The following is a 23,661-nucleotide window of genomic DNA, read 5'->3' on the forward strand; positions in this document are numbered from 1 at the left end:
ATCTGACATCAGAATAAGTGCAATGTAAACAATTGAATACTGCTGTAAGGTCGGTTCAATGGCAGAAATGATAGAAGGCCCAATGTCATTTGGACCTAATGAATCCTACTATCATTTTACACACAAGAATGTTTGTCCTTTTGTCAACAAATATCTACACTATTCATCAACATATTTTATTGGGTCTATCTTTTGGTGTAAGCTATTTAACTGCTACTTAACATAACGAAGGCCTTTATAAAGTTTATCATGTACAAAATTTGCATTTGTAACAAAAATAAGAGATTATGAAAACATAAATAAATTGGTCCACTGTTTAGAGCATTATGTAACTCTGTTTGTAAAGTACTTTAATTATTCATTTTTGATTTACCCAAGTTGTAATTTCCCATGAAGTTTTTTTTGCATAGAAAATGGCATTTTTGATTATTCTTTTTGCTGACATTCATGTAAAGAAAATAAGATTATGTGAGATGCCATATCAATGCTTATGCTAAAGTGTCATCAGGTAAGCCTGTGAAATCTTCACAGGCCAATCAGGAACATCAATTTCGGTCTAGACTAGATCTTTATAAAATTGGTACCGTAAAACGGCACCATTCTCAATGAGACAATTCTTTCCAATGTAAAAATAATAAATTCCCAATTCACAAAAAATCACTATTCGAAGAAACAAATGGCTGACAAGTTGCATACGCACATGTTAATCCTTTTGTCAAAACATAGCAGTCTACACAATAGGTCAGTATACCTGCTAAGTGTGTTTTCACAACAACCAACACTTAATCCAGTTGTGTCCTGATTTTCTGTTTACTGAGTACTGTCTAAAGTATACTGATTCAATAATGAATCATCTCAAAACCGTAATGATAAAGATACAGCATGTTTGATTTGAAATTAATTTTGAGGAAACGTCTATTCAAAATCATTCGCGATATAATTTTGTTAAAATGAACAGCACAAGTTTTAAGCAAAAATAAAATATTTCAAACCCACGCTTTCCATGCGGTTACGTGACGTTTTACATAAGCAGCATATTTTTCGCGCGCTTTGTATGGAAACAACGAATTAACCGTATACACGAAATATACATGACTTGTGCAATGTTGATTTTAAACTAGAATTTGATAACATAGCGTTAACATTAAAATTCAAAAGCGTGTTTCAGATTACAAATTTAATTAAGGGCTAAAAGAATGCAACAAAACATTTACAGTTTAGGTAATTAAATAAATAACAATTTATTAAACTTGGCGAAATACATGTTATTAATGACAGTATGAGGAATAAATTGCACACTTTCCACGAGGATTACGCCGGGCTGCCATAATCAGTCTCCTAAGTAACTGGCCATGATTTTTTCGCGGAGGAGTACACCGTAATGACTTATTAGTTTGGTAGGTACAGCAACGCCACAGAACCACTGAAACTATCCATTGATAGTAACACTGGGTTTTTCACGCATAACTGATTAACAATCGTTCGCAACTTCAGTGCCATGGAGCCATACTCGTATACTATACTACTCGTTCAGTATGTAACCAATTTCGGTGTAAAATGAAAACTGCCAAACAAATTACCGGTACTGATTATCTATTGCGCATTTATACAATTTTTACTTTTAAAATTGGGGATTATGTATCAAATATTTAGTCCAGTGCATAGATGTCAGATGTTGTTTTTAGAAAAGTTTCATCGACGGTCGAGTCTACTGACGCAAACCTTGTTCATTCACAGGCCGGTTATCTTTGGAACATGACATTCGAGAGCCCCGATTTAGACCGTTGATACTTACTTGAAAGCATGGCTTCAGTTAAAAGAGTGTTTTGTTTAATAATCTCGTTAAGTGATGATAAAAAACAGGACTTTATAGAAAATCATTCATCACTTCGATGTTAATATGCAACTTATTATTTGCACATGTTTTCTAAAGTTTATAATTAATAAATTTCCCAATTTGGATGAAAACTCCGCTAATTTTCCCAAATTGGCCGGTACCGGCACCATTCCCAAAGTAGTGAGTTTGATTTTCCGGTATTGGTTAGTGCATTGCTGAACACACACAGTTTTGAAAAGTTTTGTAATTGTGTAAGCAGTTTTGTTGACTCTTTGCCAGTTTTCAAGAAATTTTATCCAGGACAGGCACACAAACAGTAAGATTTAGTATAAAATGTTCTCCAGGCAACCTACAACGCCCACGATGCCATTGCTGATGTTGAAGCACTGGGATCTTTGCTTAAAACATGTAAAATTACTGACATAATGGCCCACAGCTTTACTTTGACTGCAAATCATTATTCAGTGCGTTTCAGTCATGAAAAAGAAAAGAACATAAGATCGTTAGACGTGATGTTGCATGGAGGAATTCTAAAGCGACCAACAGCTGAAAACATTGCGGGATCTGGACTGGCCTTGTGTTATTTGAAAGCCATATTTTCTCGTTCCGGAGAGGATCGCCTTAGGGATACTTTAATTGCTAGAAACAATGAGTCACCAAAGGTCACAAACGCAAAGATTTTATCTGAAGTTAGATTTGTATCTAAAATCGGTCAGTTTGTCAGTGAGGAAAAGTGACGGAACGAGAAAATATGGCTTTCAAATGACACACGGCCAGGCAAAAATAACGCAATGGCTTAATACTGATGCTTAATAATGTTACATCTAGTTGTCATTAATCTAGCTGTTGTTATTTAAATATTAGTTGTATATTAATGTGCTACATGTAAGTAATACACTGTAACTTATACATCTTAATGCTACCGTAGTCTACGTAATATTGGGAAAACGTTGACATTTTGTGGTGAACTGTGGCTGCATTCATATGTTGCCTTTTGACTTTAAGTGACCGTAAGGTTGTATTATTAAATTATTAATGTATTAACAGCGGTTTTTTCCCCCAATTGGGAAATGTACCTGTACCCCTACAATTGTGATTTATTTCGCGTCGTGAAATTTTCAAATTGGGAAAAAACGAGTCACGAGATAAATGAATTGGGAAAAATTCGAGTCGCAAAATTGATGAATTGGGAATCTATAAAATGCATCTTATCTATCATTAGGGGCTATATTCTGCATTACAAAGCATGTAAAGCTGTAGGTTTTAACAGAAAAACTACTAGTGATGATATTTTGACAATCATATCATGTCATGTGAAAATTGTGTTATTGCCACTTCAGTAGGAATGTGCCTGTCAATGGAAAAAAATATTCTTCTTGTGATAATCACTGAGGTTTCATAAAATATAATATTAATAATTTTGTTTAAGCCCTTAAAAGTCTCACAAGCTCTGGACAGTCTTTTTGTGTGTGAACATTTTCAGTGATATCAATTAACGATTTAAAATAATAATAATGAATTATCAAATAATATGTTTAATTCCGAACTGGTGATAATCAGATCAAAGTCAAACATATCTCTTTTCACTAATTATTATATCAATATTAAGCTTAAGTTAGCTAATTTTCTTCATCTGTCAGGATTTATAATTGTAGCTTTTAATAAGCAACTAGAAAACACCAAAATAGAAGTGATATACAAATATATACTGAATTTTATTGCGTTATAATAAATGGGGGTCGGCATACTCAAAGTGTAATTTCTTGAGATAATAACGGTAAGACTTCCTGAAATTCATTCAGTGTGTAGAAAATATGTTGTATTAAATAAATGTACAATATATACATTTCATCACATCACAAGTGACATGAAACGTAATTAAAGTTTCTTGTCACTAAACGATTTGTTGTCGTTTTTGCCATTTTATCAAGATAAGTGCAAATATTACTGGAGATCAAACAAACAATTCGCTTTCTATGACACTTTTTTCATGCTGTATCTACTAGCACAATCCAGTCCAGTATATTCATTAGGTTAATTGTCAAAAAATGTGTATGTCCCATTTACAAAAACTATATCTTTTGAGTATAGGGCAATTCCGAAGAAAACGCCCAACCGAGTCCAGGGGTAGGTGTATTCAACTAAGTGTAAACAGTTAACCGGCTGGTAAAAAGTTTTAAAAAATTTGCAATCGGTTGTGATATATATTTAACTACTCAGTATGTGGAAATAATAACAAATTGTGTTTCTGGAAAAGTACCCATAAGGCTACTACTACCTGAAGAAATATATGCCTCCAGTGATAAACATGAAAAGGTTACTTTCTTAAGCTATATATATAGTTATATAAGTAAAATGTAATAATCCAGATTGTGAATATTATATAATAAAAGTAAAAACACGTGTCTGGGATTTTAAATATATATTGATTTAGCCAACGCGTTTCGCATAGCTCATCAGGGCATAATACAATATATTACAACGTCAAAATGTCATGGAGATAACGTCATATCAATTATGACGTCATAACGTCAATAAATATTAAATGAAATTTAATTTGGGTTTAAATACATGTATAAAATGTTGTTCTTTTGCTAACCTAGCTGAAATATTGTTCGAAAATAGCTTATAAAATGGAAATATTTTAAATTTTGGTTCATTATGTGAACATTCATCTAAATGTTTACTTAAAGGCATCTGTCTTGTTGAGGGGTCTCGCATTTGTTGTTCATGGACAGATCGCCTATTTCTAAGTTTATCGCCAGTTTGGCCTATATAATATTGTTTGCATCCATTGCATACTAATACATAAATCACATTTTGTATATCACATGACATATTAGTTTTTATTTTGAACATTTTGCCATTAAAATCAAAAGAATTCCCTTCAATAATATAACCACACAGGGCGCATCTAGGGTCATTACATTTGGATACTCTTGGTTCTTGAGATGAAAAGTAAGATTTGGTTAACAGACGTTTTAAATTAGGTGGCTGTCGTTTACATTTTATTATCTTCTGATTTGAAATTATTTTATTCATAACCGGGTCTGTTTGTAAAATGTCAATGTTGTTTTTAATACGCCAAACAGTTCTTTATTTTTTGGATTTTGTGTTGAAATAAATGGAATTATATTACTCTTGTCTTTTTGTGTTGATTTTGAAAGTAATTCATGTTTAGGGATGGAAAGTGCTTTTTTAATGCCTGTATTTATAATAGATTGTGGATATTTTCTTTGAATAAGGGAATGCTTAAGTTCATTTAAACGTTTTAGTTTAAGTTTATCATTCGAAACTATGGTGCAGATCCGTTTCGCTAAAGTGAAAGGAATATTTATCTTTGTGTGTTTATTATGACACGAGGTAAAATTAAGATATTGTTTAGAATCAGTTTCTTTGTAATATATATCAGTATTAATTTCAGTATTGTTTTTTATAATCAATATATCAAGAAATGGTAACTCGAGCGTGCTTGTTTGCATTGTAAACTTGATATCCGAATGTAAGTTGTTTAAAATAGTATAAAAGTTTTGAAGTTCACGGGGAAATTTTGTCCAGAAAATAAAGCAATCGTCTAGAAATCTTTTCCAAAATGTTTTTATAAAAGAAAGAAATTCATCATTATAAATTGATCCAATTCTTGCATATAGTTTTTGTTCTAAAAATCCCACTACCACTGTAGCGTATTCGCGCGAATTTAGTACCCATTGCAGTCCCTTTAGATTGGTTGTAGTACTTATCATCAAAATTGAAGTTATTATTTTCAAGTATTATTTGTATGCCTTCTTTTATAAACCGTTGCGAAAACCTTTCATTAACTTCTAAACCAAGAGTATGCGGTATATTAGAATATAAATTAATTACATCAAATGATACTAATGTACTTGACTCTGGAACTTGTGAAGGTATATGTTTTAGGAAATCTATGTTATTTGTTATATTGCTATTGACATATTTTACAAACGGTTTTAACAAGATATCCAATAAAGAACTTAAACGACTTGTTTCACAGTTAGTTCCAGCGACTATTGGGCGAAAGTTTAAATCGTCTGGATCCATTATATATAGCAAGGATTCAATAATAGCTTGATGTCTAGCTTAAAAATCTAAGATTCAAATTATTCTTATTAAACATTACTGAACAAAGTAGGGAAAAGTAGGACCCCATTGACAGGTTGTTTATATTAAATGATTATTTAATGTTTCTTTAAATATTACATGTTATGTATATATGTTTTAAATAATACGATATTTTCTCAAAGATCATTACAAGAAAAAATCATCTGCTTAGTCATACAGTAGACCTTATTCATCACAGAGAATACCCAAACGCAGTTCAAATAATGCAAACATATTGTGTGTGATAATTTAAAACCCTTATCTGAAACCTTCATTAAAGTTGATATTCGAAGAAAGGAGTGCTTTTTTTCAAGACTTTAGTAGTACTCGGATTGGTATTAGTTACCGGACATTTTTCTTTCCTTTTATTGTCTTTTGAATTAACTAGTTTCAAATATTTTTAAAACAAATTGATATTGTTTTCTGTTGATGAATAGCTTAGTATTGAAAAACGGTAGTGGGGAATGCATGTATGTTATATCATATTCATGTCGATCAGTCACTGAGTATGGTCAATGGCGATCAGTCACTGAGGATGGTCAATGGAAGAGAAATGGCATATAAAAATGCTCTATAACTTCAGTCTCTAAATACAGATAAAAAGTCATCAGCATGCAAAATTTTACGTTTCATTTTCAAAATTTTGGTGGAGGAGGACTTTCAAACCACCCGATTGCAGGAGGGGGACACCCCCTCCCGCATCTTCCTCTTTCGCCACTTCGTTGCTCAATAACAATTGTTGATAGTAAAATTCGCACCCCTTTTTCGAAACCCTGGCTACGGGCCTGAAATAATCCTCAAATGTATGCCTGCATGCGCAAAATATCCCTCTATGCATAATTGTATACCCGTAGTGGGAGTTTGCCTATTTATTTAAAGGCACGCTGCTTTTTTACATAGCTTTTTTTCGTCAGAATAAAATACGCTTCCATAGTCTAGACCATACTTGGTCTGCAGTACATGAGATACGCGCTTTCTTTCTCCACTAATTGTATGCATAGTCTACATTAAGTTTGAGCAAAACATTAAACAATGACATTTCATCGATATGAATTGTAAACAGAAAAGAAATACCTCTACCTGTATCACAATCAGGTATTAGAACCAATTTCTCCTTCGTTACATATACACGCTGTTACACAAAGGTTACAACTTGTTAAAAATGAAAGAAGCCAAAGTTATCCTTGTATAAAATCAATGAAGAATACATCTTTCAGCAATAAATCTGAAAGTATAACGTTCTAAACTGCGAGCAAACAAGATGCTGTACGAATAAATCCAGTGTCACCTATAGCCAATCTCTTCACATCCGGTGTCGTCTAATCGTAAATGTTAAACATAGACGTATATAATTAAGGACCCAGTCTACAGTTTTTTTAGCCATATTTGCGCATTGGCCCCGGTCAATTTCCTGAATTTAAGGTGTATTGCCTAAAATCAATTGTTTGTTTTTTACTCCAGATGCTTAAATGTAAGTATAAATTGTCAATATTCTAGTAATTTTACTTGTTTTCAGTAATTCGAAACTAGGTGACCTGGATTTTAGTCAATATTCTGCACATGCTCAGTGAGAAATAAACACATGTACTTCCTCCTTGAAGCAGACGGCATTTGACAGATTTCAACGGTGGATTTAATTAAGTTAGCAGTGCAAAAAAGTTCAATGGTAATGACTCATTTTGTTTGGCTAAGTTTGACAGCATTAGCTGTGATAGTGCAAAGCATGTTGTCGACTGTGTGCGTATTGTTACCCGGAAAGATAAATGTGATTGCCGGGTTTTTCTAAAAATGGGTTTTTTTACGGGCAAGTTCCGAGACCCCCGAAAAGGTCTATTTTACCCCAGATATGAATTTCAAGAGCATTTTCTGCATTGTTTTGTGCTTTATTTTCAATATTTTCAAGTTGTTGATGAGCTGCACTGAATATTGTCTGAATATATTTTCAGGTTGTGACTGAAGGCCTTGTTTTGATGGTGTTTTGCAGACCAGTGGTTGTCGGCTTGTGGATTTTCAAGAAAAAACTGTAGACTGCCCCTAACAGAGATATAGGCAGCTCGCCAAATATCGGCAAACTCTCGCACGTCGCGTGGTTATGGCGAGATAAGTCTAAGCGCGCAACTGTTTGTCGGTTGCCACGTTAGCTAACACGCTTATCAACATTTCTAAAAGGAGTCACTTTGTCGGTCTGTCGGTCTGTCTGTCCCGAAAATTTCATCCGATCTTCACCGTTAATGAAGTTGTTTACCCTCGGGACTTCGGTTAAAAACCATTGGGCGAGCACACGGCTTAACATAAAAACTCTGCGGTATAAAGGTCGTATACGGCCATATGGTCAGCCCGATTTTACTGGGATGAACCATGTAAACATTAGGATACTTTGCAGTGTTGGTGCAGTGCTTTAATAAATATATAATCATTTAAAAATAGCTTAACGTATAACTGATAAAGGGCGTTATAAACGAGATACTCAACAAACAAGAAAACTTTGCAAATATAACTTCGTTAAGAAAGCGGTGTTTCCATTTGTTGACTGTTTTTTTTTAATCGATGGCGCTGATTGGCCGATCTTCACCAAACTTGGTCAGAAGTTGTATATAGATGATATCTAGGTCAAGTTTGAATATGGGTCATGCCGGGTCAAAAACTAGGTCACGGGGTCACTTAGCGCGTTTTAAACCGAAAGTTTGTCCGGACCATAACTATGTCATGTATCGTTAGATTTTAAAATGACGTGGTACATTAGAAGTGATAATAAATTCAAAGTAACCTCGCTGACAAGGCAAATAAACAAAATCACTTTTAAATTTAATTTTTAAAAATCAACTGGCCCCAGGCTAACTATCTCTATTAGGCCTAGGAAATTATTCAATTCCGGCTCACAACAAGACATGGTGCATTAAAGGTCTGTCATGTCGACAAAATTGTTGCTCAATAATTTAAAGAAAATAGATAAAGTATTAGATACACATAACATAACAAGTACATGATCCTAGGATTGAAGGCAACCAAAGTTCTAAAGATGGTTGCTAGTGCAGCAACCATTTGCGAAAAAAAACAGAAAAATTGTTGTTATTTTGTCTTTTTGTCTAAGTTATCTCTATAACATAAATATGAGGATAAACAGTGCACACACATCTCGACCTGTGCTTTAAAACACACTCTTTATAAATTTGACACGGTTGTGTTCATTTCAAACTTGCGATATAAAAAGGTATAACATAATTTTGAAAACTTAGTTGTAATACTGTAAATGCCTCAGCTGAATGGATTAATATACATTGATAGTTTTAAATATCATCCGATGCCCAATAAAAAAATAGTTCATGGAATTTGATTCTACTTAACTTGAGGAAACGAGGAAAATATCATCATGAACAATTTATTTGTAGATAACATTGATCTTGACAATGCAAATAAAGCTAACAATTAATATTCAGAATCTAGGATTCTTAGCTAACAGGCAAATGTGTGAAACAATATTAATATAACGGTAACATTTGTATTTCGCAAAGTGAATCACATCAACTATCTTGCATTGTAAGAGAAACATTCATGGTACTTTGGTTTGGTTCTTGGTAAGTCTTCTTTACTATGCACGGTTGTATATACTTATTGAATATGTTTAAATATTAACATAAGTAGTGTAGTTTGCTACACACTCGCGCGCACATAAAACATGTTTTTTGTTCAAAATGATCTTTATACACCTCCAGTATCGTTTTTTCGCACTGACGCGGACACAAAAATGTTATCGTTCATCTCTACGTGCAATCTAATCCACATTTAAAAAATGTTCACGGATAAAAGAGATCTCTCTCCGTCAGAAATACGATTTCTGTTTCATTATAAAGTAATTAGAGCAGTCGCTGTCGTGAATACCCGTATTTAATTACATCGTTTCTCATTGATCGACCAACCATCCGTTGCACTGCATGCGTTTTTGTGTGTGAATACAGCCAAGGTTTGTCGGCTCGGGCGGAGTGATTCATCATGTAAACATATCCCGTGTACAATAACTTTGGTGCATTCTCATCGACAATCACACTGCTTGTATTTGGAGGACGCACATCTAGTTTTACTCCGAGTACTATTACAGATTATTTCAAATATTCGCTGCGTACAATGCAGGCGCAGCAAAGTGTTTTTTGGTTAAAAGAAGGCGGACTATTTAAATACACATTGTTCAAAAGCGTGACATGCAGCACACAAAATCCAAAATAGGCTATAATAGGCACATACATGAACACATAATAAATTAAATCAACCTATAAATTATGTACACAAAACCAAAAGACAACTTTCAAATGCTGTTCAATTTAAGAACAAAAATGTCGCATGGCTCTGAAAATAACTTTTTTTAATAACCAGTACGCACAGCCATATAAAAGTAATATAGATGCGAACGTTTTGTATGGAACCGAGATATGAAAAATACAAGTCTTTACATCGTCCTGATAATTTAGTGTGTGCGAAATGTTTTTAAAAGTACATGGCGTTCGGCTTTAGGATGAGAAATTATATCGACCCGCGAAAACTCTACAGCTGTATCAATCATGACATATCAAAAACATTCATGTTGACAATATTGTCATTTTCGTGTTTCTGCTCGACTTTCATATTCGGACACAACGTGCATCTAGTAGTTATGTTAGTTAACGTAAGTAATATTTATGTATTATGTTATTGTTTAATGAAAATAAATGTTTGCATTTCAGCATTATTGGCTGATAGCATACTGCCCGATAAAATGGACCCATTGACAATCACGACCATGGTCATTTGATTTCTGGCAGCGTTATAACTGCCATTCTACTTTAATATCAATTAGCGTGCACGTGTGAAAAACGTAATAAATGATTTCAATCTTATCTATCGTTCATGGCCCCATAGGTACATGTACGACATCCTGCTAATGAACTAGTGTAAGGCGCGACTGTCTTATTTATCTGACTGTTGCTTTAATATCGCGATTCAACGAACAGACACATCATATTCGTGTTCATGCATTAGCAAGATCAAATCGACCCTTGGCATCGGCCCTTGGAAATTAATATTTTTTTGTATAAACCCGTCTATGCAATACTGTATTTTATTACAGGAATATTCAATGATTATCAGTGCAATATTTTAAAATAATGTTACTATATATATTATATAGTAAAATACCCAGAACCTCATCAGGAGACGTGCTTTTGAGAGCTGGAGTTGAACATATCATTGTAATATTTACAGAAAGATTGTCATGCAGTATAGCGATTCGGGCATTATAATACTCATATACGCGCTAACTGTACTGATCAACAGCACTGTTCCCTGATAATACAACTATATTGCAATGACCATATTTATTATTTAAACCTGCATCCAAGAAACAGATGAGAAATGGTAATTAAATGCATGCGTTTATAGTCTGATTATGATACTAAACTCATCTTCAATCTGTGACATTTACCACCCCCCCCCCCTCCCGATCACTTGGATAAAATGCGTCCGTTTACGTATGCAGCCACGGCACATTGGCGTTTTTTCCCTCACAGTTACTTATTAATACCCCTGGGTGGAGAGGAGCAAGCGGGGGATTATTTTTTTGCTCAGGAAAATTCCGTGGTCTGAGCGGGATTTGAACCAGGGACCTTCCGATTCCTAGACCAGCATCCTGCCACTAGACCAAGGTCCCATAAGTGATATGGGCTCCATGAAGAAATCATGGGTTCACAAGAATGAAATGTACGAGTGCATATTAAAACCCATCTGCATGTGACCCCAAAAACTAAACCCATGTATAATGGTTCCAACGAGAGAAACCATTTCCGGCCCCAAACAAGTTAGCCTGCTTGTCGACATCAGAATGATCTACTGGTTACTTTCTACAGCACTGTTCAACAGATGTATTGGAAAGTAATTTAACAGCGATATATCTACATGGTCGGGTGACTCGATCAAAATAAAGTTTTTATTGATGGTGAAAGCGTGGGAGATGAATAAGCTAGACCATAATGAACACTCCTATACACATTGCATAAAATAATCAAAAGTTGTATTGATGGCATATGTTATTGAGTTTTATCATATAAATTGACATATGTTTCAATTTATAGTTGCCATTCCACTATAATAATAAATTGAATAAATTAGTGAGTCGCATGCAATATTATTAAGTTTATACATGCATTGTGTTCTATGACATAAAAAGTATGTATTATGCTAAAACCCTGCTTGTTGACCTGTTTGCTATGTTTATTGTTGTACTACAATATCATCATTCATAAACCTTATCATGCGTGATACTTCATTGGGTTTAAGCGCTTTCCTGTCATTTGTCCTCATGGCTATTAAGTCTGTATATCCACTTTGTTATTTGTTCTTCAGGACTTTGGTTCATTAAGAAAAATATCGCTAGCGCTACTACAATGCAACATAATTGCGTTTTGCAAATCTGCAGCAATGTCACTTACTGGTAATTAATATAAAAGGCGGACTCGCTTCAGAGTTTTATCCACAACTGTTATGAGCGGTTTAGACGTTTTTTTATCTTGTAATTTTTATAGTTGGTTTATACAGAGGGAGTTTCATTATCTCTATTGGTAATATCATTGACAGCCGGGTGTAAAACGCCCTACTTTGAACATAAGATTCATAAAGAGCTGTCACAATAATCATTATAGGAACACGATTTCATATCGCTTCCTTTGTGCAAAAAGGAACCATGTGACATTGAAATTAGAAGGCACATGATACCTTTTGCACCAATAGAGCGATATTGTATTGTTTGTTAATGTTCATTCTAGTTGACCTATTTCAGACATTTCAAACCTTAGACCAAATACATCATTTTAGCGATTACAAAAATAATTTGTTAAAAATATATAACTGACCTGATCGTAAATGCGTATTCAGTAAATAATTTGTTTCTTATGTTCCGAAAAAACGCATGTTATCTTACCCGATCAGTCAACATTTACTCATATAAGCAGGGGGAGTAACATATGATATGTGATCAGGGGTGTGATTGAGGTGAAGTCTGAGGGGAGGAAAATTCCTTAGACTGATTTTGACTACCCGAATCGCGTGCATAATGCAATGACAAACCTTAAAACAGACATTTAAATAAACACCATCTTAAACTTATCAACAATATTTTTTTATGAAAATAGTTTTAAAATCGCTTAACGTGTCATGCAAAGTCACCAATATTAATTGTGATCAAAATCAATCAGTGTTCCGATACCTGTGAACGATGACGGCAATCTTTTGTTTACGCTCAATGCCTTTACATTCGACATAAGGTCAACAATGTTACAGTGTTCAACTAACGATTGTTTACCACAGTTGACGTAGTTCAAGATTTTTTCACATGAAATTGATGAATAGAATTTCACTTACCAAGACAGTCCATCTACCGTACCCATTCAGAAAGTAGTAATACCGTATCACTTTCGGATTTATACCCACTGTTGTTTCTTCCCTTTCCCATTTAAATTTGTTTTTCAATATCTGTTAAATCTCCGAGATTTTGTGAGATTTGTTAATTCGTCTTCATTAACGCTTCACAAAGGCACCATTTGCAATCGAATCAGCAAAATAATATGAAACACATTTTAAAAGACCAATTTTAATTGAAAGATTGTGAAACGACAGCCAATGACATAGCTCGTTTCCAAAAATGCTAAGACAGAATACCAGTGTTATGCGGAGAGGTTTTGCAGGACGCGGATTTTTAGGGCAACTTATGAAATACACCCGCAAATTCGGTCGTACTTTCACCCATTTTTTTCCAATTTACGCGAATCGCGGAAATGACCCCGGACAACCTGATACGCGAAAATCCGCTGATCCGCGGAAAAATCACACCCCTGCAGTGATATGAAAACAGTACGAATTTAATATTCAACTTAAACGTATTATATTTTAACATGGAAATTGATTCGTTTCATATTCAGACATTTCAAACGACCTCGTGTGCAAATTAGTAACTTGATATAAATACCGCGGTCATAACAATGACATGACAGTTTTTAATGCGAAAACGTAATGGGAGAAGGGTTTACGTGCTGACATAATATAGCTGTTAAAAGATAAACGCATTACAGGTAAAGGTCATTGCTTACAGCTTCTACGAAATACAAAAGCAGTTAGATGTACTTAAACATTGAAGTTTTTCTTAAAACCCAAATTGTGGATCTCACTAGTGGGACATGTGCCGCAACTTGTTAAATATACTTCATCATTATATCATCATGAATAAAACGAAACGGATCAGAAACAAATCTGAACAAAGTAATATCCACTTTGTGATAAAACAAAGTAAGAAAGCGCTTTGATAATAAGCTCTTATGCAAAGACTTCCTGATAGACTCTGTCGAACCAAAGCCCTGCTTATAGGAGGTTTTGGGGATTCCGATAATGACGTCACGTTTGCGCATGCTCAAATTTTGGCCGTCAAAACTGCGGCCATTCTGCTATTGTTTGCATGTGATGAACCGCATCGTGATAAGGTTACACTCCTATTCGCGACCCTTTTGAAGAACAACAAATACTCAGAACTTGAAATTCTTTCAGATTAAATTGAATCCAATGAACGAACACAAATAAGGACGAAAACAAACAACAAATTGATTGAATTTATGTAATCAACATATAGAAACTGATTTGAACCTATTTGTCTGTAAAAACTTACCTTGTTACAGATTAAATAAATCCTCTATATAAATGTTAATGCTTTTATTTAATTGTTCACACCAGTTTTGACACTCTTTGTTTCAGCATTTCTAACCCAGTGTTTAATTGCCCCTTTGTTTATCACAAACCGATTATCTCGATATGATCGGATACTGTCCAGACAATTACTAAGAAAACAGTGTAATAAACCCAGGGACCTATACTTGTATGACTCTGTATGGGGTCTCTGCATAAACCACATGTGTCTGGTCATTAAACACAATTTATGATACCTCCATGTCATCTCTTAGCATATTAAGTCAAAAACTTTACAGTTGCTTTAATAAAATATTTGAACATATTTAAAAAATAGACATTTGTCCGAAATGGATTAACAGCTAGGAACTATTAACTATATATATTAGCCAGTTTAAACATAACAATAAAGTGGTTAATAACTATACATTTAAAATATTTTACAAATTTATTGCTCCACAATTAACGTATTTAACGGGTACCTGCAAATGTAAACTCTGCTATTATGTGTAAAGATCGTGCGTTACTGCAGCAGTGTTCGAAACATCATCATGAAAACAAGCAATCGCGTTTGGTCATTATATACGGATATAAAATACTTGAGGAAAATAAATTAAATGTGTAGATTTATGGTATCATAAAATGCTAGATTTGTATCGCTCATTATCACTAGAGAAGGGTTTTCAATATACATGTACATGCAAAGACAGTTCAATTTGCAAAATATGCAGGTGTTTTTTCAATTGGAATGCTTAAATTATGAATAATTTCATTCAATGTAAACGAAACGAAAATTCATTCAATGTAAAAGAAAATTAAAACTGCATTTCAAAATTGAAATTTATTGAGCTATTTTAAGGCTTTGTTTTATGACTGATTCAATACACCCCTTACACTTAATTTCAATCTTTGATGAAAAATAACACTATCGCATCCACACCACTTATAATAATATTCAAATTATTATATGTTTTATAATTTTTGAAATATCATTTATTAAAGTCTTACTTAAAAAAGAATACGGGTATTTATAGTTTTGTTTTGTGAAATTGTAAGTATTAAGTCTTCCGACGACCTTTACTCTGATACAATATAATAGGCCGCGATTGAGAAGTTGACGGCCAATCTATTTTTAGTAACGGAAAACCCCTCTTGTGACGTCACACAAAAACCTCCTATAGAACACAAATATTTATTAAATCTCAAAGTTTGTCGCCTGCAGCCGAACATCAGCAGTGTTGCAATAATTATAATTTAGGAAATACTGATTCTTTTAAGTTTGAATAATGTTGCTGTTTTCACTTCAATAAACAACTAATTGGCTTTCTTAACATTTTATTAAAATTTGAATATTTTGCATGCAATAATATCTAATTTTAAACAATAACATTAATGAATATTCTATTATATTACTCCTTAAAGATATTGGTCCTTATATATCTATATTATCGGTTGATTTAGTGCAAATGTATTGGTGTGTAACCCGAACTATATTTTCGGTGTAATATCTTCCGCCTAGAGGCGTTAGACATATCCTTCCACCAAATACACCCGAGAGACGATCGCCGATATGGCGGAATTGTCCGAGGTGTCCCGATAGACGATCGCCGATATGGCGGAATTGTCCGAGGTGTCCCGATTGTCACGTTGTAACTATTTTAGTCGGACGCTTAATTTGCTATGAAATTAAGTCCGTATAGTGTTTGAAGTGAATAACTTCGACAGCTCTGGTTCCCTGTCATCCAGGCGCTTGCTCTCTTCGCCGCGGTACGATAATTATTCCAATGAAAAATTACCAAAATTTAGCAAAGAATTTTCGATCGAGACTTGTTTCGTACGCATCAAATCTTTTTTTTTTTATTCAATATCATACATACAATGTAAACATGTATATGATCATACAACATAGTGATTGTACAAAGCAATAAAGTCCAGACATGTTATACAAGATATGCTAATATATATTTATTTTTTTAGAGAGAAAAGAAAAGAACAACAGAGGAATAGTTATGAAAAATGATGAGTTGTATAAAGTCGGAAGAAAGCATACTGGACTTGTGTGTTTTGTTGTATATTCACAATAATCTTGTCAGATAAAAAAAAATAAAAAAAAATAAACAAAACTATTTTAGAGAGATAAACTAATATTAGAATGAAATGTATTTAAGTGGACAAAACATTATGAGAATTTTATCCGATTCCATTTTTGTTCAAAGATTTGTAATGTGTCATTACTGAGGGCTATTTCTTTCTCAATCTGTATTTTTAGTTTAAGACTATGGACAGAGCAATTAAAATTTGGTACTTGTTTTTTGTACTTCATGTTTAAGATAAAATATTTCATCAATATAACCATAAAATTCACAATATTATTACAGTCTATTGATTTCAATGAGTTAATTCCGAAACTTACATTTAAGAAAGATAGTTTAACGTTTAGTTGATGTTGTTCAAGAAAGGATATTAATTGATTCCAAATAGTCTGGATGTGTTTGCACTCCCAAAAAAGATGTTCTATAGTTTCAATGTTTTCACTGCAGAAGTCACACAGATTTGAGTTAGATAATTTGCATTTAAAGAGATATTTATTTGTAGCTATAATTCTATGGATGTATTTATATTGAAAATTTCTCAGTGTGCTTTCAATTGTTGCTTTATATGGCATGGTAAATATGTGTTTCCAATTAAGCTCATTTTCTCCAAAAAGGACTTGCCATTTATTTTGGATTTTGGAGTTTTCTGTAGGGTTTTTAATTTGAAGTGTGTAGAATATTTTATTTATTTTGTTTTTTCTTCCAAGTATGTTTTCTACAAATGTTGTTTGAGTACATGGTGTATTATTTGTATTGATTTCAGATTTAATATGTATGGGTATGCTTTTGATTAGTGTGTAGTACTTCAGAAAATTATTTGAAGGTATTCCGTATATGTAGCATATATTATCAAAAGAGTAGAAATCCTTAATTCTGTAGTCATATAATTGGTCGACATATTTAATGCTTCGTTCAAACCAGTCTTTATAGAAAAACGTCTTATTGTTTGAAGTTATGTCTTTATTGTTCCATAAAATTGTTTTACTGCTGGTTTGGGTTTCTAAGTTATGAGTGACATCACTCCATGCTGATAGAACATCAGACAGAAATATGTTTTCGTCTGCAATTTCATGTAAGATAGTATTGCTGATGTTACATTCAAAGAGTAAGGAGTCACCATATTTTTTTAGGATTTTCTGGTAGAATAATTTCCATTTACTCGTATTGGTATTATCTAGGTATCGTTTAACCCAGCTGCATTTGACTGCATTCAAGAATGAGTCAATGTTCGTTAATTGGATACCTCCATTTTCTACAGATTGAATTAACTGAGTTCTTTTTATTTTATCAGGCTTACCGTCCCATATGAAATTGAATATTGCTGATTTTATATCGTTAATAACATCATTTGGTGGATTTGGGAGAACTGTTAATACATATATTAATTTAGGAAGTGCAAACGTTTTCAATACTGTGTTTTTTCCGATTAGTGTAAGTTTACGATGATGCCATGATTTTAAGCAGTTTTTAAAATTCTGTAATTTAGGTAGTATGTTTTTAAGAACCGTATCCTTTTCATTATTTGTGAATGTAATTCCTAACGTTGTGGCTTCATCGGATGTCCAATTAAATTTCATTTCTTTTTTATATTGAACATTACTTTGTTTTAATTTACCTACTCGTAACACAGTACATTTACTTTTGTTTAGTTTAAGACCCGATGTCATTCCGTAAAGGGTTAGCGACTCTATAAGGTTATGGAAAGAATCGTAATTGTTATTTAAAAAATAAGTTGCATCGTCAGCAAGTAGGGATTGTTTGATTTCTTCGTCAGGTTCTAGTGATATGCCTTTTATGTGTTTATTTGATTGGATGTGATGTGATAGATACTCGATGCAAATAATAAATAGCGATGATGAGAGTGGACATCCTTGTCGAACCCCTCGTTCGATGTTAAAACTGTTTGAAAAGAAGCCATTGTTAATGATTATACTGTTAATATCGGTATAGAATAGTTTGACCCATTGAATGAGGCTTTCACCAAAGTTCATATTTTCTAAGCAAGAGAACATAAATGAATGATCAAGCGAATCGAATGCCTTTTCAAAGTCTGCAAAGAATATTAGACCAGGATTATTTGAATTGTTGAAATAGTTTATGCATTCTTGGATAAGACGAACGTTTTCACCAATGTAACGTCCTTTTATGAAACCAGATTGAGATTTTGAAATGATTGATGGTAATATTTTTTTTATTCTGTTTGCTATACTTTTAGTTGCAATTTTATAATCATTGTTTAGTAAACTAATCGGGCGCCAGTTTGATAAGGATTCTAAGTTTTTTCCAGGTTTTGGAATAAGTGATATAATACCTTGTTTTTGTAGCGTGGTTAAGTTTTCATTGTTAAATGAATAGTTAAGTGAATTAATTAGATGTGTTTTTATATCATTCCAGAATATTTTATAGAATTCGATTGTGATTCCATCAGATCCTGGGCTTTTGTTATTTTGCATTTCTTTTACAGCTAATCCACATTCATATTCATTAAGCAATCCGTCGCACAGTTCTTTTTCCTCCTGGTTTAAAGCGTGATGTGTATTTTTAAAAAGGGTGTTATTTTCAACATTTTTTCGTTTATAGAGGGTTTCGAAAAATAAACGTTGTTCTTCTAGTATTTGAGTTCTGTTTGTTATATCTTTGCCATTGACTACTAATTTGTGTACAGTTTTTTGTTCACTTCTACGTTTTTCAATGTTTGCGAAATATTTTGTATTTTTTTCATTGTGTTCAACATGCTGTGCACGCGCTCTTAGTAAAATTCCATTGAGATGTGTATGATAGATTCCATCTAATATTTGTTTTTTTAATGTTATTTCATTTTCAATGTCGGTGGTATCATTTGTGTTTGTTTGATGCAATTGTTTTTCAAGTGTTTCAATGGTTTGGATTGTTTCAGTTTCAAGTTTGCGTGTTTCTTTTTGTTTAAATGATGTGTATCTAATTGTTGTGTTACGTATATTTCCTTTTATTACTTCCCATAAGGTGTTTGGGTTTGCATCTTTATTATTTTGAACTGTATTTAATATTTCCTGTTTTATTTGTGTTTGATATTGTGTATCTAATAAGATGCTGTTATTAATTTTAAAGTATCCTGGGCCTCTTTCAGGTTGTATATTGTGCACTTTAAGTTCAACTAGGGAATGGTCAGTCATAAATCCTGGTTTTATGTTACATGTGTCAATAATGTTGCAAAGAGATTCAAATATTAAAAAATAGTCTAATCTACAAAGTATTGTTGGTTTTGTGTTTGAGTGCCAGGTGAATTTGCTTTCGTTTGGGTATACTGTACGCCAGATATCTATCATATTGTAGTTTTCAATTATGTTATTTAAAATGTTTCTATTTTTAGTATGAGTATAAAGGTTTCCATTCTTTTTATCTATTAATGGGTTCAGGACAGTATTGAAATCACCACCGATTATAATATTTTTATCTTGGTTATTAATTATAAAGGATTGTAATGTTTCGTAAAATGTGGAATCGTCTATGTTAGGGCCGTAGACGTTGATTAATGTTATTTGTGTTTCGTGTATTTTGATATCTATACTTGCTTGTCTGCCAATTATTATTTCCTTAAAGTTATCGACTGTGACCCCTATATTATTTTTTATCAGAAAGGCAATGCCTTGTTTATTAGTATGTTCTCCACTGAGATAGATTTCTCCGTTCCATTCATTTTTTAATGTTTGTGCTAAAGTAGGTGTCAAATGACATTCTTGTAAAAGGCATATACTATATTTTTTTTCGTCTAACCATTTGAAGATTTTTATTCGTTTGTCTTTATTGTTTAATCCTTTAACATTTAAAGTACATAATTTAATCATTTAAGTATGTGGAGGGTGATGTGACTAGTAGTTTGTATGTGCTTGTCCAGTAAGTTTCTATTTTAAAATATGTCCAGTTGGTTTCTCTTATAGGACATAAGATGTCCATACATACAAACAAAAATAGAAAACAAAAATTAGGAATACAAAAAGATGAATATTCCATAGACTTGAAGAAGTAAAAAGAGATAATCACAAAAGTAAAAAGAAAACACAATAAAAGACTTGTCCCTAGTATACATACTAGAGACATAAGAACAGAAAGATGTACAGAAAGATGGATTGGACATTTTAACAGCTTATAATATAATGGATTATTTGAGATGATTTGCTGATTTGTTTTTTACCGAACATATTAACATAATATAGTATATTTAAATACATTGGTCCGAAATGAATTAATGTTTAACATATAAATAAAGCAGTCTACAATACATGTTATTGACATATGCATAATTGCTTGTGTTTAGATATTCAAACATGTATCAACATTGTCTAAAGTACGACGTTTGTGCAAAAGTTTGTTTTTCAATGGTTCTGCACAAATAATTGTAAATATATGGGTAAAAAATATAATGTTTGATATTTCCAATTATAGTTAATTAGTTAATAATGTTTGATATTTCCAATTATAGTTAATTAGTACAATGTTCACAGGTTATTTTAATGATTAAACTAAAAGCATAAACTATACTGGTTATCTTTAAAGTGAGATACAAGTACATGTTTACTGGATATGAAATAGGGCATTAATCTAGGTATTCATATATGGTGTATAGATACCTAAAATGAAACACAAAAATAAAAAGATCAACAGTTATTATATACAGTATTGCTAAGATTAAATATGTTCATGTGTCTGTTCTAATATTAATTGCTGATGTTTTTTATAACTTTTTATAATAAAAGAAGGGCAGAAAAAAGCAAAAATATTTATTTAACATTATTATCATTATAATTTTTTATAACGTATTATACTAGCAGTAAAGGTTATGACGCATCAAATCTTAAGAATAAGCGTAAAAGTCAAATTGATTGCGTTTTCAATACGCATTATATTGAATTTCTTTGCGTTTTTAAACATTTTAATAGGGTGAAAAACGCCGATACGCAGCTTATCTGGGGCACTGCATGTATATAACGTTTTATATTGCATGCAAATACAGATAATGTGAAAGATTGTTTTTTAGTCGCCCTGAACAGATCAAAAGAAAAGACAAAACATGTTCTTATCGGATATAATGCAATAAGAACAAATAATAATTGGTTGTACTAAAACTAACGAACAAGCACATTCAAATTGTTCTCGAAAACTAATAAGACATATATTGGACTTGATTACAACTATAAGTTCTGTAATAGAAATGCAGTTATATTAATAGGGACATTACATACTATTGTGAGGGCAAGAATGCACACCGACCGACAACCGATCACCAAACGAAACGAACTTACCTTTGTAGAGACAGGCGAAAACCTCTGGCGATCAAAACCGTTTAAGCGCAAAGAATCGCAGTCGAAGACTGATCGACGATCGGTGGCAATCAGTGGCTCGATTGATTGCAACCAACTGAAAACAATGAAGGAATGGGGAATAGAGATGAAGATTAGTTTACGTGTTGGCGCCTTATTTGCAATTGCTTTGTTTTTCGATATTAAGATCATTTATATTAAAATTTTACATTACACAAATGGCATCAATATTTTGTATTAATATAATATTGTAATTCAATAGGTCCTTTTTTATACTATTATATAAATACAAAATATTGATACAATTTTGTAAATGTAAACATCAACTGTGTCCATATGTTTTAAAATATTTTTCTGTTCATGTTTTAAACGTAAACAATTATATTATGCACTTCAATGCGTAGGAAAAGTAGTTGGACCCTGGTCTGGTGTTAGGATGCTGGTTTAGGAACCGGAAGGCACATGGTTAAAATCCCGCTCAGACAAATATGGACACAGTTTATGTTTACGATTCTGTTTATGTGGGAGCAGAGGTCTAGTGGTGGGACGCTGGTCTCGGAATCGGAAGGTCCCTGGATCAAATTCCGCTCAGACCCTTGGATTTTTTCTGAACAAACAAATAATTGCACGCTTGCTCCACTCCACACTGGAGTATAAATGAGTACATGTGAGAGAAATAAGCCACTTTGCCGTTGTTGAATAATGTGGCTCCGATTGTGAACAGGCGACGTATATCCCAGTGATCGGGAGTTAATGTGAAAGTTTGCACAAGACACCATTATCAATATCCGACTATAAATCCGAAACGTTTACCTTAAACCTAAACCTACACCGGAATATCATATTCAGTGTAAATGGTTGTTTTAGATTTTCAGTGTTAACTCTCTAAATAAGCTCACAACCTTTCAAACAAATCCGCATTAAACAAAAACGTGAAGTTTAGTTAAATATTTTATTTAACAAAAGGCTCATGTGTTTAGCTAGCAATTTGATCTCAATTTTTGGGGCGATTGCCTTCTGCAATTCACCCCATAGGTAACATAATATACGTATACTCAAGAAAGAAGTTCGTTACTGCAATCAACCACTTTGCATCCCAGATTCGCATTCGCAAACAAAATAGCTCCGATCGCATGGTATTAGTATATAAGCCACAAAAACACTGTGTCGAAGTACATCGGTATTTTCCGTTGAAAAATTGACCAATCAGAAGATGTCAAAGCTATTGGAAATTGTTTTAGTCGGTAGAGCACAAGACTGATAAATTCGGGGTCGTGGGTTCGAGTACCACGTTGGGCGATACTTTTTTTCCCTATTATTGAATGGACTTACGTACTTTTTGGACAGAATACCCTTTGGACAAGACATTTCTGTTGACTTTTTTCACCTTGACCCCTGATTGACATTGACCTTTAGTATCCAATTGCTAAAATACATACATTTGCCGTATCTTACTTGATACTGAATGAATTTACTTAATACTTTGACACACACGGAGGCCCGTGTACTTAGGCAAGAACGATCCAGAAACCTTACTGTATTAATTAGAAATAACAGCAATGCTTGTCTTTATCAAATTTATGTCAAGTTTGGAACTAGGTTGACTTTTGTTACCTTGAAC

General features: G+C 33.0%; 2 protein-coding genes across 4 annotated transcripts in view; both read right to left on the reverse strand.

The window, feature by feature from the left end:
* LOC127850917 (recQ-like DNA helicase BLM) overlaps window positions 1-7,248 on the reverse strand; it is a 58,685-nt gene extending 51,437 nt beyond the window's left edge. For 2 of the 3 annotated variants that reach the window (XM_052384317.1, XM_052384318.1), the window contains exon 1: window positions 7,037-7,247. The gene's annotated coding sequence lies outside the window, so the exon portion shown is untranslated. Of the gene's footprint in view, window positions 1-7,036 lie in introns of all 3 variants that reach the window. The other variant, XM_052384316.1, reaches the window with a different exon arrangement.
* Window positions 1-23,661, reverse strand: part of LOC127850916 (recQ-like DNA helicase BLM) — a 199,034-nt gene that overhangs the window by 62,164 nt on the left and 113,209 nt on the right. The gene's annotated exons all lie outside the window — the stretch shown is intronic.

The sequence above is a fragment of the Dreissena polymorpha genome, chromosome 11 (assembly GCF_020536995.1).
Source record: "Dreissena polymorpha isolate Duluth1 chromosome 11, UMN_Dpol_1.0, whole genome shotgun sequence".
Classification (NCBI taxonomy): domain Eukaryota; kingdom Metazoa; phylum Mollusca; class Bivalvia; order Myida; family Dreissenidae; genus Dreissena; species Dreissena polymorpha.